This window comes from Meles meles, chromosome 1, assembly GCF_922984935.1.
Source record: "Meles meles chromosome 1, mMelMel3.1 paternal haplotype, whole genome shotgun sequence".
Classification (NCBI taxonomy): domain Eukaryota; kingdom Metazoa; phylum Chordata; class Mammalia; order Carnivora; family Mustelidae; genus Meles; species Meles meles.
Window position 1 is genome coordinate 35766720 of NC_060066.1, and position 12215 is coordinate 35778934.

At 40.9% G+C, this 12215-nt stretch overlaps 1 protein-coding gene and 1 pseudogene across 1 annotated transcript in view; one reads left to right on the plus strand and one right to left on the minus strand.

The window, feature by feature from the left end:
• NCALD (neurocalcin delta) overlaps positions 1-12215 on the plus strand; it is a 371716-nt gene that overhangs the window by 36666 nt on the left and 322835 nt on the right. The gene's annotated exons all lie outside the window — the stretch shown is intronic.
• On the minus strand, positions 6015-7413 carry LOC123949216 (annotated as a pseudogene).

Here is a 12215-nt window from a genome sequence, read left to right on the forward strand (position 1 = left end):
TGCCTACTGGTGCTCCAGGGCCTGCTACAAGTCTTGCCCCCATCAGGAAGTTCAGTCATCAGATAAACTGGCAAACAAGTGAACGAACAATGCACTTTCAGATCTAGATGAATGAATAAAAATAAAGTAAGATGATGGGATAGAGAGCGATGGGGTTGTTGTGGCACTTAAAGAAACGAGTGATGGTAGTACTTGAACGGACCTGAGGGAGGAGCGGAGCCGGCAATGTGGAGATCTGGGAGACTCGAGTCCAGGCAAAGGAAGCAGCGTTGCATGAAGACCCAGAGTCAGGAATGAAAGCAGTGGGTAAAAGGAAGAGCGAGAAGCCCTAGTGACGGGAGCATATGAGCGAGGATCAGGTGGTGGGAGATGAGGAGTGGGTCAGCTCATGCAGGGACCTGTAGTTTAGTAAGAAGAGTTCAGAGTTTTTCTAAGTGAAACGGAAAGCCATTGAAAGAGTCTTGGGGCGCCTGGGTGGCTCAGTGGGTTAAAGCCTCTGCCTTTGGCTTGGGTCATGATCCCAGGGTCCTGGGATCGAGCCCCACATCAGGCTCTCTGCTCAGCGGGGAGCCTGCTTCCTCCTCTATCTCTGCCTGCCTCTCTGCCTGCCTGTCTGCCTACTTGTGATCTCTATCTGTAAAATAAATAAAAAAAATCTTAAAAAAAAAAAAAGAGTCTTAAGTTGGAGCACCATGATCTGGTCCACATTTTTAAAGATCACTCTGGTGTCTGTGCACAAAACAGAATGCAGGAGGGGGTAGAGTGGAAGCAAGGAGACCAGGTAGGAGGCTGCTTGTGGCATTGACCCCCCGGGAGACAAGATGGTGTCTTGGGCCAGGCTGGTGGTGGTGGAGTTGGTGAGAGCTGGCCATTTGGGAACATTACAGGATTTGTAGGCGAGCTGGCTGTGGGGTGTTGAGAAAGAGATAAATCAAGTGTTTTTCTGGAGGAACCAACTTTTTAGAATTGACATTTGCTGTCATGGGAAGACTGGGAAAGGAACAGGACTGAGGGGAGAAATTAAATTTATGTTCTGGACGTGTTCAGTTGTGAGATGCCTGCTAGGCATCCAAATAGAGATGTCAGGCAGCTACTTGGTTGTTTAAATCTGGAACATGGCAGAGGTGGGGACTGATCATTAGAATTTGGGAGCTAATTCTGACCATGGCTGCCGCTGAGATCACCTAGAAAGATTGTGCTTACTAGGCAGAGGAGGCCCAGGACTAATCCCTGGGATACTCTGACATCTAGAGGTAGGGAAGGGGAGGGAAGCCAGCCCAGAAGACTGAGGAGGAGGTCAAATTCCAGAGACAGTGAATTCCATTGACATCTAGCCCCCCAACGTGTAGGTCCCCTTCAAGTTTGCTCAGTACTCCTGGTCCAATCAGGAGTAGCCGAAGTGAATGGCTGGTGAGCCCTGCTGAGGTCCACTGAGTTTTGTGGGCAGGATCAGATTTCTTGGGAAGGGGAGAGGACTAGGCGGGGATTCTAAAACCTGACCTAAAATGTAATTGAATTTTGTTGACCGATTCTTAAGCATATTACTTCTCACTCTCTTTCTCTTTCATCATAGCTTTCTTTTGATCTATTTTTATAGGCATATTACTAGGTCTGTCTTACCTTTTACCTTCCAAAGGCTCTCAGAGGCCCTTAGTACCACCAGTACCTAGATTTCTTCCCGTCTTTCTGTCTTCTTTCCTTTCTTGGCCTAGCCTTGAAAAATTTCCTTTCCACATCCACATTCATGGAGACAATCCAGCATCCATAACCTGGAACTGTCTTGTGGCTATAGAAGAACCATCGGATGGGGCCACCACCGTAGCAGGCTCTTCTCCAGGCAGCGGTGAAATGACCCTCTCAATCTCATGCACACTGTCAGAATAAATCTTTCACCCAGACAGTGCTAAGGCATCATAGGACAGTTGCCCTGGAGGAACAGTTGCCCTCAGAGAGACAGGGAAGCATTACTCAAGTTCAGGAGTGCTGTGAGCGGATGTTGATTAAAAGACCTGACATGCTTGCTCAGGGAAGGGGGGTGTTGGCAGAAGCTGGTTTAGCATTGCTTCACTGTTTCCCGAATTCTCCCTCCTGGCCAGCTGGATGGATGTGGCCTGCAGGTGGGCCACAGGCACAGCCAGGTGGACGATGTATGTGATTGCACAAATCTATCATCACCTTTAGAAAAACAGCTTGAAGTGTGCGTCCTTGAAAAATGAAGGCATGCCATTCGTTGTATAGACTTGCAGCCACCTGTTCCCCAGCATTAGTGGGACATGCTCAGAGATACAGTCAAAGAGCACTTATTCAACACAAAGCCTCTTAGATGAAGCAGGTGTTATTTCGTGTCTGTTCCCTTGATTCTCCTCTCTTGGGAGAGGATGCGTTCTCCCTGGCAAGTCATCTTGAGCTTCTATTTCTCTCATAGCTGTGGATCTTTCTCACTTGGATTATTGAGTTTAATGCCCTTGAAATGTGGCAAATGCTACGCGGCCGCTGAAATCTTATTCCGTTTCTCTGCTCCAACCCCTAGGTCTTATTTTCAGGGAGACATTCTGATGGACCCAGCAAAGCAATGACCTGGAAGGCAGGTGGTTCAGCACCCTCCTGGGAAAAATGAGACTGATTTTCCTCGTCTGCAAACCTATCTGTTCACTCAGCTTCACTTGATAATTCACTAGTGTTCTCTTAGCATACTATTTTATGATATTAAAAGATATTTATAAAGATTTTATAATTTATAAAAGATTATAAAGAGATTTCAAAAGTTGAGAAGGAGGGAAAACCTCTCAAATCTTTCCTAATAAACACAACCTTTTTATTTCTTGACTCCTTTTTGGTCTTTCTACTGTTCATATGCATTTTTAGAATTTTAATTGTGACATACACAAAGCTTACATATTCTTCTATAATTTTTAATAACTTAATTGCTTTGTTTTTCTGAATTCTATTCCATAGATTAGAATGACCACAATTTATTTGCTTTTCTTTGAGGGCATTTACTTTGTTTCCAGTTTTGCACTATTTTGTCACTGCAGGACTCTTGTCCTTTCTTTTGTGTTATTTCCTTAGGATGAAGTCTCAGGGTAGTAATATGGGTAGGGTTATCATGTAAACACAGGATTCCCAGCCACAGTGGAATTTCAGGTAAACCAAGAATAGTTTTTAGTGCAAGTATGTCCCATGTGACATTTGGTACATACTTATACTAAAAAGTGTCCATTTTTATTTGCAATTAAAATTTAACTGGGTATCCACAATTTTTTTTATTTGCTAAATCTGGCAACCCTAATTGTGAGTCAAAATAGGAACATTTTCTTGAGTCTTGATACACATTGCCAAATTTCTGTTAAATTTATCATTAAGATTTTATTATTGGTTTAAATAAGGAGGGGAAACTTTCAGAGGAGAGAAATAAAGAAGAAAATGGGAACCCCTAGATGTTCTATAAGTAATTATCTAGGTTATTACATTTTTAGTTTTTAGGAGACTTATATAATCATATAGGATTATATAACCATATAATGTTATAAAAATGTTCACAGACAAATAAGGACAAACTTTTTAGACCACACATACTTCTGGTAACATCTACCCAGTTTGTACCTGGTTTCTTGGTGGGGCACTTGCTCTTAGTTGCCTACTTGCTATGTGTCCCCCTTTTTTTCTTACTAACAGAACCTGATTTTGTTCAGGGCAGCAATGGGCTCAGTTAAAAACTCAATTTCTCAGGCTACCTAACAGCTAAAGGTGGTCATGGGACTCAGTTCTAACCAAAAGTTTGAACAGAAGTCTGTGGTGCTGTATCTTTCCCTTCTTCCTTTGCCTGGAATGGAACTGTGATGTATAGGGATACAGCAGCCATCCTATGGCCTGAGGAAAAAAGACATGGATATGGAATAGTGAAGGAGTAAAATAAAATACACAGCTTGTATGCCCGTAGTTGATTAAATAACCTTGTTCTAGTTTATTGTGTGTATTTTTTATAAGCTTCTTCAAGTCCTTTGTAGAAATAGGCCTAAATCTGTATACACATAAATAATAAACATTCTGTGGAAGTCAGTATGCCCACAGGAAGAGGTTGAGGATCTCTTAAGGAACTGCCATGATGGCTGCTGTGATAAAGTTCAATCAGGTTTGAAGGCCATGTCTAATTCCTGAGACTGAAGAGACCAATGGGAAAGGATACACTTCACCAGTCTAGCTTTGGGCACAAGGATTTAGATCTCAAAGGAAGTAAATGTGACAAACAGGAAATTAGGTCTGACTCTTAGGGCTTCAGGATCCGTAGTCACACCAAGGTCAGGAACTGCAGAGGTAATAAAGGCCGGGAGAAATTTACAGATTAGATCAGGAATTTGTCCCGATAAGTGGGTCAAAACGAGAGAAGCAACCCACGGACACCACGCTGTACTTCTGGTGCCGTTTTCTCCCCCTGAATCCGTTTAATAGTTTACCCTCTGCCTTGGTACTTCTCCAGTGAGACAGAGTCCTGAAAAATGAGGGCGGATCTCAATGAGAACTGTCTGCTGTAGTTGGAACATCTTTCCCAGAGATAAGCTTCTGGCTCTGTGTGTTTCAAAACTTGTTTCTCTTCTACTACCCACACACTTCCAGTGCTGGGCACTTTAGGACATGTTCATATCCTCTGGCCTTGCACCTTTATGAAATGACACAGGGTGAGTCAGCACAGCGGGTGGTAGGAACATTCCTGAAAACCCGTATCTACCCTGGGACGTCAAACAATAACTCAACTATACGTGGAATGATCAGAAGTCTCATTAACGTGTCCTGTGAAGCTTCAAACTGAATGTATCCCAACTTAACTTCCTTTTATCCGGATCCCAGGAATGCCCAGGGCAACTCCAGTACCACCTGCTGTGAGACAACGTGGGATGGAGAAGAAATGGTGGTGGAAAGAGACAGTGTTTTTAACCTGTTGCTGCTGAAATAGCTTTCTAATGCAAAACAAAAGCAAAGACAAATGACTGTGTAGGCACATTATTAGGACTCCTCCTAGAGTTCTAGAAAGGCCTGTGTGCCCTTAGAAAACTGGACCTATCTCTGTGCATTCCTTTAAAGAGATGTGCGCATGGCTCACACATACCTTTTGGGTTGCCTTGAGTGCTGCCTGACAACCTGAGAGCAATGTATTTTTTTTTTTTTTTTTTTGCTTTGTAATCAGTATATTAAGGAGACATTCATACATTCCAATTGCTTAATTCTGATAACCAGATTTAAGCTTGTGAACATGACTTTTAAACATACAATTAAAGCTATTCATCATAATTTGTTATACTACCAACATTAAATTACAGTTACTTCGGAGCATAAGTTATTTAAAGTAAGCCTGTAACATACCTTAAAAAAAAAAAAAACCTTCCTATCTCATACATGCAAACTTCTCCACGTAAATGTCTCTTCACTCTAAGTTACCCTGCTCCCAAAGCCACTACTCTGAAGCTTATCATGGTCCAAAGAGAAGGAAAAAAAGTATAACCAGGACTGATATATATATATATATATATATATATATATATTTAAAAAAAGGGACAAAAAAAGATGGCACAGAAGGGAATGCAGTTCTACAAGTGCAAGCCCTTAAGCAGCAGCATTTGATAAACCCCTTCTTTAAAGAGGTATCCTTTCTATCACTGATACCACAGGCCAAATTACATAGCATGCCATCTTCAAGTAACAGTAGAGGCAATAAATGCAGAGGCATCACAATGAATCCCACTTAACATAACTATAGACCAACACTTCTCTACAAATTCTTTGTCTGATTGCCAATTAAATACAAGTTTTAACTTCATAGCTTAACAGTTAAGGGTCATACACTGATGTCAATACATACACCTAGCATTCAGTCTGAGTGTTTCATATACATAGAACTGAAATTAATTACAAGGTATGGCCTAACAAATGCTAGGGGAGATTTTTTTTTTTAAAGCAGTTTTTACAACTATTAAACTTATCTTCCACACTGAAGTCATCATACATACAGGGCAAAGTCAGAGCTTTTATATTTGAGTTTATTCTTCATTTAACTTTTAAAACACTACTATAGTTGAATATTAAAACAAAAGCAATAGCAAGTAGTGGGCTATGATTATAGTCCTTCACTCATTCACTACTGCACATAAAATGCCAGCAGTGTTATTCACTGGCCCCATTAAGAGGTCTGACACTGAACACCACCCCTGGGATGATGTTCATCATCCTCATATGCTTACCCATTGTAATGGCGCCGTCTTTCCTGATTTGGATCAAAGTCCACCAGTTCTGCCTGGTCCATTTCATCAGTCTCTTCTACTTCCTTCCTCTCAGGTAGGAGTTTTTCCAGCAAAGAGAGTTTATCAGGAGACAGAAAGCCATTCTCAGGAAAGTTTACCTTAAATTCGATGATGAGGCGACCCTTCTCATATGGTCTACGATAAATTGGCATGCCTTCATTTAGCACACACTTGATATCTCCATGCTTGACAATTTGACCTGGATGAGAGGTGATGACAATGGTTCGGTTGTCAAGAGTAGATATTGGCTTTTGAAAACCGCACAGTGCTTCAACCAGCTGTATGTCCATACACATGAAAAGGTCTTCTCCTCGCCGAGTAAAAACAGCATGGTCCTTCTGATCTAAAACAATGATAATATCTCCTGGTTCCAGTCCTGGTTCTTGGTCTCCTTCACCATGGAATGTTATCTTCTGGCCATCTTTCATGCCTTTGTCAATATGAACTTCTAGAATCTTCTTCTCTCGAACTATCTTCCTTCCATTGCAGCTTTTACATCTATCTTTAGGACTGATCCGTTCCCCATGGCCCTGGCACTCCATGCACACAGACTGAATTTGCTGAACCATGTCCGGTCCTATCTGATGAATTCTTATTTGCATTCCAGTACCTCGGCAATTGGGACAACACTCAACTGCTCCTTTCTTACCACCTCGGCCTTCACATTTATCGCAAATCACATTCTTTTGCAGCGCTACTTTTCTTGTTGCACCATTATATAAATCTTCTAAGGTTACTGAGAGCTGATGCACAACATTTTTACCTCTCCTTTCTCTCTGCATTCTTCCTCCTCCTCCTCCAAAAAACATACAAAGATGTCCATGGGGGAGCCAAAACCACCACCAGCTCCACCTTCTTTAATTGCCTGTTCACCTCCTTTGTCATATAATTCCCTTTTCTTTGCATCAGAGAATACTTCATAAGCTTGAGAAATCTGTTTAAACTTATCTCCTTCATTTGGATTCTTATCAGGGTGGTACTTCAAGGCCAGTTTCCTGTAGGTCTTTTTCAGTTCTTCTTGGGTGGCATTGGGTTTGATCCCCAAAACATCATAGTAAGTGGTTTCTTTCACCATTTTCTACAGCCGGTGAGAGGGCCGAGGCCGATGTGGGGGAGCGGGAAGGAGTGCGTTGCTGAGCGCAGCTCGGGTAGCCGCCGCTCCTCCGCGTCTCACCAAGCGTTCTGGAAAGTTCCTTGAGCAATGTATTTTTTTAAATAAATAATGTTTAGTTTGTTTTAAAATTGTAGGCAATCCTTGCTGTTGTTACAAACAAAAAAGAAAACAAAAAGAGCAGAAATACACATGTACTATAATCCTGCCATGTGGGGATTGAGTGTATTTTCTTCTGGCTATTCTTTTTATTGATACCTTTATATTCCTCATCATCAAAAAGGGGACAATTTCAAAATGTTATTTTGAAGATTAGATTTATGGTGAACTTTCTCCTGCATCATTAAATATCATTACTAAAAGGGTGATTAAAAAAATAACTATAATATTCTTAAATTCTTCATTAGGCATGTAAGTTACTATTGAACATTTAGGTTACTTTATATAAATAAGATATGATAAGCATCTTTCCACATATATCTTTATGTGACTTTTTTATTATGCACATAATACATTTCTAGGGCAAATTCCTAGAAGTGAAATGACTGAGTCACAAGATATGAAAAATTTAGAGAATTTTATATATACAGATATGTTGCTCTCTAGAAAGTCTGTATGAATTTATACTTTTGAAAGAAATGTGTGAGAATGTTTTCCTAAAGCCTTACAAGATATTACTATTATTTAAAAAAAAATCTTTGTGGTAACCCATGGTTTTAATGCTTATTTTTCTGTTGTGATGCTGAACATTTCTTATATGCATTTTGGCTTTGTGTATCTTCTGCAAATTGTCAGTTCATGTCTTTAGACAAGAGTTTTTTTCTAATCGGACATTTTTAAATTAAGGCAGTACATTTCCCCAAATGCATAGAGTCTTTTATTCTTATTTTCGTTGTTATGTGTTTCCCTGTCTGCTCTTTCTTTGACTTTTCTTCTTCTTCCTCAATGAAGGAGTGGCCCAAAGAGTTGCCCTTGACTCCAATTTTTAACTTAGCTAAGACTGAGTCATATGAAACTCCAGTTTTTTTTTTTAATGTTCAACAACTAACTTTCTTTCTTTTTCTTTCTTTCTTTTCTCTCTTTCTTCTTTCTTGCTTTCATTCTTTTTTAGATTGTATTTATTTATTTGCCAGAGAGAGAGAACATAAGCAAGGGGAGAGGCAGAGGGAGGGAGAGAAGCAGACTCCTTGCTGAGCAAGGAGCCCAATGTGGAACTCGATCCCAGTATCCTGGGATCATGACTTGAGCCAAAGACAGATGCTTAACCGGCTGAGCCACCTAGGTGACCCCGAAACTGCAGTTTTTAGAAGGTCAAAAAATGGTAAAATACCAGCCGTTTTATATGGCTAAACCTGATATATTTCTCTTGATAATCTGATTCAAACTTCTTCCCTCTCCTGCCTACCGTTCTGTCTGTCCATTTGGTCATCCTCCCAACCAATATTTATTAGCCAAGTGTAGCACGTCACTGCCCTGAGGAGGACTCCCCAGCCCTCGTTAGCTCTGATCTCGCTTCTGAGCTCTGGTGCCCGTTTTTTGAGTTGGCAAGTCAGCCCCACTCTGGCTCTGTAATAATACGTTTCTTTTGCTCCTGTTAAATCCACCTCAGTTCAGATTTTCATGACTTAATGTGTGTCATTGTCTGCTTGGGCTATCGTAACAAAATACTATAAACTGAGTGGCTTAGAGACCACAAACATTTATTTCTCATAATAAATAGGAGGTTGGAAGTCCCAGAGTGTGGGTGCCAGCAGATTCGGGGTGTGCGGAGAACGGGCTTCCTCAGATGGCCTCCTCGCTGTGTCCCCGTATGGTGGAAGGGGCAGAGGGTCCCTCTAGGGACCCTCTTCTAAGAGCACTGATCACATTTGCTGGGGCACACGTTCATGACCTAAGCATCTCCTAAAGGCCCGCCTCCCCGTCTCACCACATGGCAGGCTAGGATTTCAACAAATGAACTTGGGGGAAAATATTAACTCTAGGACCATAGCAAAGTGTAATGTTTTCTCTCCTGCAATATTGTTTACCTTCTCTTGCCTTCACACTACACTTATTTAGATTCTAATCTTTTCCCTCTCTCAAGGGTCATTTTCACTGTAATACTTTTACCGATCCCTGCCTTCTCCCCATCCTTCACTGCTGGCTAGAAATTTCACCATTCCAATAGCCTCTTAGAGGCATATCCTTTCTGGAACATTCTCCTCCTACCATCTGGTTATTTCTGTACTTTCTTTTATATTGAGATATCATTTACATAGAGTAAATGTAAAAATTTTAATTGTACAACTTGATGCTTTTTTACATATGCCTATTCCTTTGCAATAACTGCTCAGATCAAGACACAAAATTTCCAGCACTGCAGAAAGTCCCCTCATGCTCCTTCCCAGTTAATAACTGCTGTCAGCTACCAGAGGTAATTAATGACTGTCTGATTTCTACCACCATAGATTAGTTTTTATGTTTTTGAATTTCAAATTCATGGTATTATACAATGTGTATTCTTTTTGCATCTGGCTACTTTCGCTCAACATCGTGTTTTTGAGTCTCATCCACGCTATGTATCTATCCACAGTTTGCTCTTCTGGGGTGCCTGGGTGACTCCGTCTTTTAGCGTCTGCCTTTGGCTCAGGTCATGATCCCAGGATCCTGGGATCGAGCCCTGCTTTGAGAGCCACCCACTTTCCCTCTCTCACTCCCCCTGCTTGTGTTCCTACTCTGGTTGTCTCTCTCTCTGTCAAATAAATAAAGCCTTAAAAAAAAGTAGTTTGTTCTTCTTCTTTTTTTTTTTTAAATTGCTGTGTAGAATTCCCTTGTATGAATATATAACAGTTTGTTTATACATTCTTTTGCTGGTAGAGACTTGGATTGTTTCCAGTTTTACACAATTATAAGAAGATGCTATAAACATTCTTGAGAAAATCTTTCTTTTTCTTGCACATGTACCTAGAAATGGATTGCTAGGTTATAGGGTAGGCATATGTTTAACATTAATGGAAACCATCAAACTGTTTCCAAAGGAGTTGTGCCATTTTCCATTCTCACCAGAAATGCACGAGAGTTGATTGACATTCTTGCTATCATCTGATGCTATACATCTTTTTAGTCTATTGTATGTGTAGTGGTATCTCATTGTGATTTTAATGAGGCGTGTGTTTTGTTTTTTTTTTTTAAAGATTTTATTTATTTATTTGACAGAGAGAGAGGTCACAAGTAGGCAGAGAGGCAGGCAGAGAGAGAGGAGGAAGCAGGCTCCCTGCAGAGCAGAGAGCCCGATGCGGGGCTCGATCCCAGGACCCTGAGATCATGACCCGAGCCGAAGGCAGCGGCTTAATCCACTGAGCCACCCAGGCGCCCCGAGGCGTGTGGTTTTAATTCCATGATGAATAATGATGTTGAACACATTTTCGTATACTTATTGTCTATTTGGATATTTTCTCTTTTAAAGCGCCTATTCAAGGTTTTTGACTATTGTCTTAATTACTATAGTTTTAAGGTAAGTCTAAAGTCTGAGATTTTAAACTTACCACCTTTGTTTTTCTTTTTCAAAATTTTCTTGGCTTTGAATTCCCGTATAAATTTCAGAATGAGTTCATCAATTTCTACCTCCCCCCGCAAAAAAAACCCCAAAAAACAAAAAAACAAAAACAAAAAAAACAAAAAACCTGCTGGGGTTTTACCTGGGACTTTTCTTACCTGGGGCAAGATTTCTTGAGACAAAGTCCTACCATGGTGCTTTAAACATAGGAGATATTAAGAAAACTTTATCGTATGGTTTCACTTACTTGTGGAGTGTAAGGAATAACACAGAGGACTTTGGGAGAAGGAGAGGAGAAGTAAGTTGGGGGAAATCAGAGTGGGAGACAAACCATGAGAGACTGTGGACTCTGAGAAACAAACTGAAGGTTTTGGAGGGGAGGGGAATAGGGGGTTGGGCGAGTCTGGTGGTGGGTATTAAGGAGGGCACATATTGCATGGAGCTCTGGGTGTGGTGCATAAAAAAAAGAATCTTGGAACGCTGAAAAATAAAATAAAATTACAATATTAAAAAAACAACTTTGGTTGACGGTGTAAATTATGAAGGGGGAAAATAATGAACTTAAGCTGTAATTTACTCTTCTATATGATCAGTGAACTACCACCTGGAAAAAGGGTGCTAGTTAAAACTCATTTTTGTGAGTTGGTATATCTTTGATTTGCAAGTGTTGTTCCAGGTGACTTGAAGACTCCTGGGTCATTCTACCTGGTTTGTGGTTTTCAGTTCCTGGATATTTCTCTGGTATTGTGATAGCATTCATTGTGTCCTTTTATAAGACTCTTGCCAAGCATTTTGAAACTTCCAAAATAGCAGTGACTGCTTCTCCCCAGGATAGCATGGAGCAGATGGATTCCTGGACCTCACTGCCTTCAGTCCCAATTCCCCAAGCTTCTGTTGGTGTAGAAAAAAGAATCTGCATTTTCAATATTACTGGAGTGAAGCCTGGGAAATTTTCAGTTTTGAGCCTTTAAATTCCAACGAGCAATGTTATTTTTAGATTTCTAGTATGCACTTGGGGTTTGTGAGTGAAATTGTATGAAGGAGTGAGGATGAAGGCTCACGTAAGGGGGCGGTGGTCTTTTCCCAGTAGGCAGTCGCTCTTGCCTGTTCTGAAGATTCATGGGACTGGGAAGTGGCAGCCTGTGAGCTGCAGAGGCCCAGGGCAGGAGCAAAAGCACTCACTGGACTTTGATACCCACTTTTGCATTTTGGGTGCAGTAGTCATCTTTCTTTTCTAGATTCCATTGTCCATGTGGCTGGACAAGGATGTTTCTTG